This window comes from Macrobrachium nipponense, chromosome 19 (assembly GCF_015104395.2).
Source record: "Macrobrachium nipponense isolate FS-2020 chromosome 19, ASM1510439v2, whole genome shotgun sequence".
Lineage (NCBI taxonomy): Eukaryota > Metazoa > Arthropoda > Malacostraca > Decapoda > Palaemonidae > Macrobrachium > Macrobrachium nipponense.
Window position 1 is genome coordinate 14814271 of NC_061088.1, and position 12500 is coordinate 14826770.

A 12500-nucleotide genomic window follows, 5' to 3' on the forward strand; every position below is an offset into this window, starting at 1 on the left:
GTGACAGGAGGGGGAGCGAGTGTTGTGTTGTAACTAAACCTTCATTTGTATGAGGAGATTACATCCACATTGAAATATTTTCAACACCAATTATAAGGACTCAAAGCAGATGAACACCCGATAGGGAGTAGTCCCATCAGTGTAGAACCTCATGTAGTGGCACTGTAGGCATTACTTCAGGTTCTTGCAGCATGCCTTCAGCCTAGCTGCAACCCCTTTCGTTCCTTTTACTCGCCCTCATTTCATATTCTCATTCTTCCATCTTACTTTCCACCCTCTCCTAATAATTGATTCATATTGCAACTGCGAAGTTTTCCTTCTGTTACACCTTTCACACCTTTTACTGTCAATTTCCGTTTCAGCGCTGAATGACCTCATAGGTCCCAATACCTGGCCTTTGGGTTAAATTCTCTATTCAAATCAATGTAGAGTAAAATGAAATACGCCAAACAAAGGGTGTTTTAGGCAATTCTGGATTCCTGTCACTTCTGTTATATAAAATTATTTCACAGGAAAAACTTTGGAATTTTAGCTTACGCCGAGTTGCGTCTTGAAACAGGATACTAAAATATATATGTTGCGGTTGTTTGATTACTGGCGCCAGCATATTTCAAGGAAATCTCTAGGAGTTATTTTGAACGTAGTAAAGATAATATTGATAGAGAAAGACAAAGTGGATAACCTTTGGAAATTATGAAAACTGAAAACAGCGAATTTAGCCGCTGATAGTACAGTAGGAATCGGACAAATCAAGATGTAACTAGTAACTCCTGAATTTAATGAAGCAAAACGCTAATTATGATCTAATTAAGCAACACACCAATATAGAGGCAGATGCATGACTTGCTTCCAGTTGACTGCGAAATAGATTCAAACGGTTTAGCATTCGCTATTGAAGAATGTTAGTGCTATTTTTGGCTTTGTTTTTTTATCATTGTCGAGTTATGGGTGGTTTTTTATGCAGATTAGGTATTTTGTTTTTGATGTTATTTGCTTAATTCATCCATTCTATCTTTCTTCATGTTTACAAATGTAAGAACATATCCAATATGCGTTATTCAAACCTATTGCTATTCCTGGGTTTTTTGTCATACCACCAATGATTTTACGGGTCCATCTAGTAGTTTTTTAAGGCCATTTCCACAGACTATCTGTTTTCCGTAAAAAGTAAACGTTTTTATCGTTTTCTGATTTTTTTTTTTTTTTTACATAATTCCCTGAACCATATCTATAACATTTCGTGCTTCATTTTTGTCTTCGTGTAAAGTCTCATTCCTTACGCAATAAAACTGTAATTTGTTTTTGCGTGATTCGTGTTGACTTGCAGCCATCGTGCAGTTGCCTATTTTTATTTTTTCTTTCCGTTAACCTTGAAAGCAAGCACATGATCTCTTCAAAAATCAGGCTCGCATCTCGCGACATAAGTGGGCTTCCCTCGCGCATCCCTGAAGTTAATATTCCCTCGGGATAAATGGATGCAAATGCGCGAACCTCATGCTTGTCTCCTAATTCTCGTTCAATGAAACCTTCCAGAAGTTTTTTTTTTTTTTTTTTTAGTTCCTTTCTGTGGTAATTGAAAGTTTCAGCGGGCGTTCTCCCCCACCCCCTCCCCGCCCCAATTGATTTGGCGGCGAAAGAAATGGGATTTCTCGCGCTGTTCTTTTTCCCATCCCGTCCGAATTGGTTCCTCACAAATTCTGTTCTCCGTTACGTAATATATGTAAGTGTTTACATAATAAAAATATGGAATGTGTCCATATATATAAAAGACTAAAACTAAAGAGGTCAACCAGATTGCTTGCAGGAATGTGATCAGACTAGAGACGCTAAAGATGACGTATACATAAGTATGTAGGCTAAGATAACATGCGTCACCTGTAGTCATTCATTTGTTTATAAACCTTAGTCCAAGCTCCCTGCTTGAGACAACTACCGCGACCTATAATTCAAACGGCCTACGTGATCTGTAGCGTGTCTCATTTTGATTGTGTGTTCGTATGAAACTATGTCATTTGTATGTATGTTCATCTGTTCGAACTACTGTCTGTTCTTTCATAACTTGTAACAGAGATGGTAGACAGGCAGAACAGAGTTAGCTATCGTCATAGAGACCTGTACCTCTTTACCTAAGCTTTATCAGTTAGAGGAATAGGATTAGCCATCATCATTGGCAGAAGCGATCAAGCTATCGTTATTAGAAGACTGTACAATCATACCTGATCTTCAGCATGTAAAACTTCAGAAGAATATATATATTTTTATACTTCGTGTTTTCTACAAGAACCTCCTCACCATGAGTTTAACGCATCGTCGTCATAAATTAGAAGATAATCCCGACTTCGTAAGTGATCTACAAACCCCAAGACACTCCATTGAAGATGGAAGTGCAATACCAACCGACTTAGCGTAAGATTATCGCAAGTCTAACATTACCTCATAGGGCGCCTTATCATACAAGGCACAAGCCCTAAAATATATACAGCAGACGGCTTTAAACACCCGGCTAAATTAAGCAATGATGGATGACCAACTGGTCAGTCCTGGGGTGGCTGACCATTAAGAAATTTCCGACGCCGCCTGCTTGAGTTCCTAGTACGTTCTTGGACAGGGCTATGGTCCAGAAGCCTCACCCCAAAATATTTTATGAAAACCGGGAACTGCCTCCTTTAAGGAGAAAAAGGCTCGTAGAGGGTTTCTCAAGGACCTCATTCGTATACTCTTCTAAGTTTGTACTGTTTACGGAAACACTTCGTATAAGAAAGATTTCCAGATTGAGTTGTTGTAAATTAATGAATTTTGGCTTTATCCTTCACTATTTACCTCCGTTTCCCTTGTAATTAGAGAGGTGTTGTTTAGAAGTTGTTCACTGAGTGTCCCGTTTATTCTCACCCTTGCCTGTGCACACACTAAATGAGAGTTTGGAAGAGAAGAATGCTGCTAAACTTAGACGAATTTACCGACTTGTCGTTCTGTTGCCTTAGTAGGTGCAGCTAAACACCAGAAACCACAAATTATTTAGCGTTTTACTTTAGTAGTTTGTTGAATGGCGTGACGTTTCAGGTCTAAAATATAACCCTGTACGTTTTGTTGTCACTATTTAGACTTTATCGTCGTGATGTTTTTGTGTTGCCATTCACACCAGTTTTACAATATCACACGCCAATAACCTGACTTCTCAGTTTGCCTGTCTCGATCTAACTACAGAATGGGCCTTGATGAGGCATACACCCCCTCCCCCCCCTTTTAGTATGTGTGGAACTAATCAAAAGGCAATCTCTCTCTCTCTCTCTCTCTCTCTCTCTCTCTCTGTATCGCATATACCAAATACCAACCGAGTAGAGCCTATAAAGGGGAAATGAATTTGTCCTCGATGTTAGGAAACACAGCTCATCACAGCCCCCCACTCCCACCCACCCCCACCCACCGAATGTCCTGCGGGGGGGAAGAAGAGGGTCGTTTGAAGAAGGATCAATGCTGGTTACCCCTCAGTCGTCTTCTGGCGATACGGGATTTGGATCAGTTGGTGCCAAGAGGTAGTATTTTGAGGAAGATACTTGACAGGGATAACGTCATATTCTCTCTCTCTCTCTCTCTCTCTCTCACATTTGTTTTTCTGCATACTTCCCCTTCTGCGACGTATGTTGTTTATCTTATATTTTCTTATTATACTTCTTTTTTTGTCTAATCTTCAGCTTATCCATGTTTGTCGTAATCTTCAAAACCCTTCTATACTGTTCTCCTCTTTTTTTCCTGGAGAGTTGTTCTTCGTTTGTTTTTGTTTGTTGTTTGTATGGTGTTTTGACGTCCAGCAACGGGACCAATGGCTTTACGTGACTTCCGAACCACGTCGAGAGTGAACTTCTAACACCAGAAAAACAAATCTCTCACGCCTCAATGGAATGCCCAAGAATCAAACTCGCGGCCACCGAGGTGGTACGCTAACACCATACCGACCACGCCACTGAGGTGCTTGTTCTGCGCTTTTGAAGGGAGAGCAGAATATTCTCGAGTGTTCTGTAATTCCTGTAATTATTACTATATGTATTTGAGACCTCCTTAAAGGCATCGTCGTTTTCTGGTTAAAAGGACGCCGTCCGGCCAAAGCTCAGCGATGCTTGACGACGGAGGAGGAGACGAAACTACCAGAAAAAGTCCTGCATTTTTTGTACGAACGAGCGATGCATATATCCGCTTCCGTCCTTTCCTTTTGTCTTCTTATTAATATTTCTCTGGTGTTCGGAATGCCAGCGACGACACAGCTCTTGTGAAAGTCTTTTGATGACGTACTGGAAATAGTTTTGCAGTGTTTTATTATTAAGGAAAATGCAAATTTCGAAGGTGTTAATGAAATTCTTGCTCAGGGAGGGAGGCGGACGTACGATAGCTAAGCTTCTGAGGATACCTGCATTTTTCAGTTTCACGTTTTATTAGGTTTTATGAAATAACTTTATCAAACCTTATATGAGAATCGTCCTTATTAGGCAACTTGCCTTAATAAACGCGTTATTACGTTTACATCATCCCTGGAGACTTATTTTAACCTAAAGTTGATTAGACGTTGAGATGAGGCCACCAATATTGAAACAGTTTCTCAAGTGTGAATAATGTAATTAGATGGCCATCAACGGCTCAATGCTTAATATTTCCAATCCATTTCCTTTAAGTTTTTTACAGGGACCTTTATTACTTTAATAGTTGGACATTTTCGTTGAATTGAGAATAAATTGTTCAAGAGGAAGTATTAGGAATCAGTTGGCAACTGTCACAGCTTAAAAACGACACCGTTGGGAAATCATAGAAATTCTCTAGCAGATGAGACAATCATGATTGGTTTGGGTCCAGAAAGTCTTTTAACCTTTAAAAAAAAAAAAAAAAAAAAAAAAAAAAAAAAATCCGTCTCCAAGACTAAAAACCCACATCTTTCGCACATCTTCAATAAGATGGTTCCTGTGGTAGCAAATGTCCCAATGTTTATAATTTTTTTATTGAAATCTCTTGAGAGTTTTTTCATAATTAAATATCAAAAGCCGACCGTCGGAAAAAGTTGCCTTTTTTCGTCTGCATCTCTTTAAGAATCTTCTTCCAACGAGTCATTGGTTTGTCATTTCGTTATTTTTCACTTTCATTTTCCATTATTCAATGCTCGTTAATTTTAGTTGTCATTCCTTTTTCATCATTCAGTATTTGTTATTTTTTTATTTTCATTATTCATTTTTCATTGTTCTTTATTAATTTCTTCATGATTCATTTTAGTTTTCATTATTCATTGTCCGTTACTTGTTATTTCCTGACTTCAATTGTCATTATTCGTTATTTTTTATTTTCGTTAGTTTTAGTTTTCATTATTCATCTTTCTTTGTTCTTCATCTGTTCATTCCGTTATTTTTTTCTCTCTCGCCTTTAGTTTGACACTGTCCTCGGTCTCATATTTAGTTCACACTCTTTACTTCCTCATCAAACTGTTGGTTTCTCGACTTTGTTCTAAGTCCATTTTTTGTAACAGATTTTTTTTGCGTTGTTTACAATAATTCGCGTTTACCTTTTAATTTTTCAGTATTTTTGTGCAGTTACTTCAATCACAGCCACCGAGCAACAGCTGGGTCGAATAAGGTCGCAAATCAGATGCTGGTCTCGTTTCGAAATCATTTGTGCTTTGATGAAAAGCGTAATAATTATGAAATTGCATCAGTTCTTTATCAATACGTAATACCATCGGGGTAGGTAATCGTCGAGCTACTATGGTAGATTTACATCAACCGTGCATTTGATGTCTAGGCCAGTCCCTTACGACGCTCCTGAATGGCTGTTGATAAGCCAATCACAGGGCTGGAAACTCTCAGTCTCTCGAGAGAGTTCACACAGGCAGGATGTATGTTCCACCTCTCCTGAGGGATACTTTTGAAAGACGTATCTCTCAGGAGAGGTGGAACGTATATCCCATCATGTGAAATCTCGAGAGAGACTGAGATTTTCCAACCCTGTGATTGGCTTATCAGCAGCTAATCAGGAGCGTCGTAAGGGACTGGCCTAGACATCAGATGCACTGGTGATGTGAATCTACTATAGTGTGACCAGCAGACATATGTAACTCGCTCATGTATGCCCTTATTTGGATTTTGGCACATTAGCACAAGCGCGCCTGGCTCCGAGCCCCCCCCCCCCCCCCCCCCCACCCCCCCCCCCCCCCCCCCCCAACCAACCCGAGCAACCGAGACCTCTATTAAGGCCCGAGGAGTGGCCCAACAGACATAAGAAGACAAGGACGACCCTTTCTGGAACCTCCTCTTCATCTTTATCCTTATGAATCCCAAAGTACAGGAAAACAGGACATAGCGGTGCCATTGAAACTATAAAGCGGAAACAGACAGTAGGAGTCGGTTGTGAGCAGCAGTGGGTTCCATTAAGGCCTCTGTAAAAGCAAGAGAATGAGTGAAAATGTTGCTATAGTTTATGAAAATTTAATCAAGCAACATTTCTCGGAATGAATCGATTAGCCCACGAAGTATTTCCTTCTCAAGTGGCCATATTGCACTGCACGTGATCTTCAATGATACTTCGCCTTCAGCAGCAATTAGCGTCGATGAGACTGTCTGGATTGCAAACAATATGATGTTAATGAAGATGACAAGCGCTTCCTCGACGGCTTTTAACTTAGTTACTATGTAAATGCAAACTTGAACGAAGGCATCAATTGCATGCGTATTGAAAGCTGAGGAAATTCTCTCTCTCTCTCGTCTCTCTCTCTCTCGGTCTCTCTCTCTCTCTCTCATATCTATATATATATATATTAGATATATATATATACATATATATATAGATATATTATATATATATATATATGTTTATATATATATACACATATACATATACTACATATATACATAAATATATATATATATATATATATATATATATATATATATATATATATATATATATATACACACATATATATATATACACACATATATATATATATATATATATATATATATATATATATATATATATATATATATGATGCACACACACACACACACACACCCTTCCCGGACTCCAGCCTTCCCTTTACGGACTTGGGAAAGTTAAAAAAAAAAAAAGCATAATCATGGCTGAGAATATCACTGCAAAACTGCGATGCAACGGGAATTTGGCGCTTTTAAAAATAAAGCAGGTCGATAATTGCTCTCTTCCTTTCTTATTTTACCCGGACGTGGGACCGGAATCCGTATTCCAGGACGTATTCCTGGAATGCATCCGACAACTGCGTCACGAATATCAAATAATCTTCTTTTAGAAGTTACGACAGAGAAACTTTACGACGACGATCTTCAACTTGACTTTTTTCTTCTTCCTTGGAGAGGTTACGTCTTTTGCAAGACCTGAATGTTGCAGCGGAAGGCTTCGCTTTTGTTGGTCTCGTGCCTCTTCCAGCTTCTGTTTAGTGGCACTTCCAGTTGCGAAGTTTTGTAAACTGGCACCGCTGCGATTTTGTCTATGTAGAATAAAAAATCCACAAAAAAAAAGATAGAGAAAAAAAACAGTCACACACTTATTATCATATTAAATGACTATTGTATTTTATCTTGTGAACTTTTTTATTCTATGTAAAAAAAAATAAGAAAAGGTAACAAAAATAACAAAAAAAGAAAGAAAAAACCTCACAAGTACTTATCATCACATTAAATCACTTTATTTTATTCTATCTTGCGAACTTTCGTTAGGCAGCCTTTTCATTTGCGAAGCTTTGTAAACTGGTACCGCTGCGATTTTATTCTATGTTAAAAAAAACACACATACAAACACACACTTATCGTCACATTAAATCACCTCATTTTATTTTATCTTGCGAACTTCCGTTTGGTGACATTTTAAGTTTGGAAGTTTTGTAACTGGCGCCGCTGCCATTTTATTCTATGTAAACAAAATACACTTCCACAAAAAACAAAAAACACTCACATACACTTATTATCACATTAAATCACTATATTCTATTCTATATTAACAACATCCGTTAATTACCCTTTACATTTCCGAAGTTTTGTAACTGGTATCGCTGCCATTTTATTCTATCTTAACGAAAAAAAGAAAAAAAACTGTCTTAACAGAAAAAAAAAAAAAAAAACTTATAATCATGTTAAATCGCGAACTTCCGTTAGTGGCATTTTCAGTTGCAAAGTTTTATAAATGGTACAGCTGCGATGTTATTCTATCTTAATGGAATATTTTAAAAAATGATAATAATGTTAAACAGTTTTATTTCATTCCATCTAGCGTTTAGTTCTTACCAGAATAATCTCGAATATTTAGAGTAATTGGTCGTTATGAGGCAACAAAGCCTATTTAATACATTAATGATATTATGTATCAGTCATTGCAGCGCAGTTTTAATATATCTTTCCGTTATGTGCAACAGAATTAAATCGAGATGATGCGGCGACCCTTTTCCAATTCAATTGAATTGAATATCTAATTTAGGCCAAAGACCAAGTACTGGGACCTACGAGGTTATTCAGCGCTGAAACGGAAATTGACAGTAAAAGGTTTGAAACGTGTAACAGGAGGAAAACCTCAAAGCAGTTGCGCTATGAATCAATTGTTAGAAGAGGGTGGAGAGTAAGATGGAAGAAAGAGAATATGAAAGGAAGTACAGTAAAAGGAACAAAAAAAGGTTTGCAGCTAGGGGGCCGCACACTTTTCCAATAGTTGATGGCAATTGGAAAGTTTCTTGATACTTCCAAAGTAAAAGACGGAATCGTGAACACTCGGTAAAACCTGGCAAAACCTGGCATACAGAATTGAGTATTCGAAAGTAGTGCCAATATTAAGCGAAGGGCACTGAGATGCCACAATGTTTATGTAATTGCAAAAGTCCCTCACCTTCCCCAGTTGCAAAAAAACACTTGGATTCTAAATCAAGACTAAGAATCTTGCCAGAATCGAGTTCGCCACAGTACAAGCAGTTGAATACGTTCAAGTGCCAGAATTAAACCAAGACCACTGAGGTGCAACAATCTTTTTGCAATTGCAAGAATCACTCAGATTCCAATGCTTTGTAACCACCGAGGTACTAAATAAAGACTAAGAATCCAAAGAAAATCCGGCTTACCACAGTAAAAATATTTGAGTACGATCAAGTACCAATATTAAACATAGAGCACTGAACTGCAAGAGTCTTCCTGCATTGCAAACTTCACTCATTTTCTCATGTTTTAAAACCACTGGGATTCTAATTATAGACTAAGAATCATAACTAAATAAAGACAACTGAGCTGCGACACTTCTGCAATTGCAAGAATCACTCAGATTCTCATGTTTTTAAAATCACTGAGATTCTAAGTAAAGACTAGGACTCATAAGAGAATCCGGGGTACCACAGAAAGAATCAAAAGGCTACTAAGGGAAAAAACCACAGTAATGAATAACTCAAGACCTATTTGACAGATGACATGCAAATCATTTACAGGGCATCAAGATATGTCTTGATGTCATGAGGATACGGAAATAGGCTAGCTGTCAATTATTCAGTACAAGTTGCCTGGAGAGAGAGAGAGAGAGAGAGAGAGAGAGAGAGAGAGAGAGAGAGATTCAAAGTTATCTACATGCATGGTCCAATATTCCATCTTGCTCGTCATCAGGAGAGGAGGAAATGCAACTTGTGTCAATTTAATTAATTTACTAATATCAGAACTTCACTCATGCATTAAACTAATTACTTGGCAAGTTTACTGCCAGGGCACATTATGGTATTATCATGAATTGCTATACAAATTTCGTAAAAAAAACAAAAAAACATTTGACTCCGCGTCACATACACGTCAGGGTTTATATATATATATATATATATATATATATATTATATATATATATATATATATATATGTATATATATATATATATATATATATATATATATATATATATATATATATATATATGTATGATATATATATATATATATATATATATATATATATATATATATATATATATTATATATATATATATATATATATATATACACACACACACACACACACAAGCGTGCGCAGCAGGTTTCGTCTTGAATTTTTTTAAGATATCTTCAATTGGAATTTCATTTTTTCTCCTGAAATACATCGGGAAACATACATCACGTGGTCTGATGATTTCAAACACGTATATATACACACACACACACACACACATATATATATATATATATATAGATATATATATATATATATATATATATACATATACATATATACAAACTGTTAATAACATGCGATATCTGTGAAATAGAAAAATACGGTTATTGTTTTGACTGAGCTGGTCCTTACGCCAGCACGGGCTCTTGCTCATAGAGCAGCCCGTAAAAAAAATGCAGTAAAGTTTAAAATTCCGTCCTTGAAGACACAAATACCCGGAAACAATGCCCAAATCCCTTCGTGAAATTGCTTAACAGTCACCTTTTTCTATTTTTGAAAAATCCAGTATTCTGAAAAAATACAGCATTTTAGAAAATACAGCATTTTAGAAAATACAGCATGGAAATTTTGTACTAGATTTTTGGCTACAATATTTTGGAAAGATACAATATTTTGGAAATGTACAGTAATTTGGGAAAAATGCAGTATTTTGGAAATGTACAGTCTTTTGGAAATGTGCAGTATTTTGAAAAAATACAGTATTTTGAAAAATTACAATATTTTGGAAAAATACGGCATTTTGGAAAAGTACAATATTTTGGAAAAATATGGTCTTTCTAAAAATACAATACTTTGGAAATGTACAGTAATTTGGAAAAAATACAGTATTTTGAAATTGTACAGTTTTTAAAAATGATAAAAACAAAAAAGTATTTTGGAAAATACAGTATATACAGTATTTTGGATAATTACAGTACTTTTTGAAAATACAGCATTTTTAAAATATAGTATTTTTGAAAAATACAGTAATTTTAAAAGCAGGATTTTAAAAAAAATACAGTATTTTGGAAAATACAGTTAAAAAAATACGTCATGTTTGAAAAATACAGTCTTCTTCTTCCTAGCTTAAACCCATTTTTATATGGGGTCGCCATTGTGAATGAGTCGTCTCCATCGATTTCTGTCCTGTGCCTCGTTCTCATTTATACCTTTCAATTCCATATCTTCCCCTACACAATCACACCATCTCTTTCTTGGTCTTCCCTTCTTCCTTCTACCCCGCACTTCCATTTTCATCGTATGTCTTCCAACATGACGTTCCTCCCTTCGTAACAGGTGTCCATACCATCGAAGCCTTCCTTCCTGTATTTTCTTCAATATTTCAACTACCTTTGTCGATCCTCTTATATCTCATTTTCTAATCCTATCCTCCCTTGTATTTTAGAAAAATACAGTCTCATACATTACGGCGGTCACGGCATAGCGATGCACCATAGAGAGATAAAACATGTTATGTTAACCGCGCTGGAGAGAGAGAGAGAGAGAGAGAGAGAGAGAGAGAGAGAGAGAGAGAGAGAGAGTCTCGGGCAATGACAAATGGTTAGACGGATAAAAGCGGTTCGTCTTTTGGGATCCATAAACAAATTCTGTTTTCGCCTCCTTTAGAATCCCACCTTCGCTTAGACTATTGTCTTTGACTAAACGTACTGAATGTCTCCAAAAAAAAAAAACAAAAAAAAAAAAAAAATATTAAAATTAATATTTAGAAAATGTTCAGGTAAAATCTCGTACAAATTATATACTTTAAAAAGCTCTAAAATTATTAGAACATTTTCCTACACAAAGCTCAGCATTTGCACATTTGTTAATCAAATGTGCAAATGTGCTTGTAGCAAGCATTTGCTTGCTACAACACAGAGACAAAAGGCCACCACTAAGGACAGGATGAGCACATGAATGGCGCAAAGGAAGGCTTGGGAATTCCAAGGATCGCAGAGACACGTGGAAGTTTAAAGCATTAACGTCTCACAAAAGCAAAGAGCAATTCTCGGATTCAGATTAATTTCTACGCGTCTGTTCTAAATGGCAATGAGCAACAAGGCCCTTCATACATACATGCATACGGATTGCATTACACTAAAACCCACTAAATACGGATATGAATAATTTAATCTGCATAAATTATGCAACTAATTACAGTTACTCTGTTCATAAATTAAAACATATGTAATTGAAATCAAATTTAAAACTTTATTTAGATGAATCAGCATCATTAAAGTACAATAGGATAAATGATGCTGTGCTATGTTATTCTTCCATTTCTGTGATGTTGTATATATATAATATTTTGTTCAAATATTAAAGGAAAAATTCGGCTACGAAAATGGCAAAGTAGAAATTCGGCTAGGAAAATGTGGAAAAAGGCCAAGGAAAAATTCGACTAGGAAAAAGGTGGAAAAAGGCAAAGTCAAAATTCGGCTAAGAAAAAGGCAAGCGAATTTCGAGCCAAGGTCTCGATGGCCGAGTGTCAAATCATGCAACAGGTTTGCTGAGAGAGAGACAGATTTTATAGCGGACGAGACACGAATA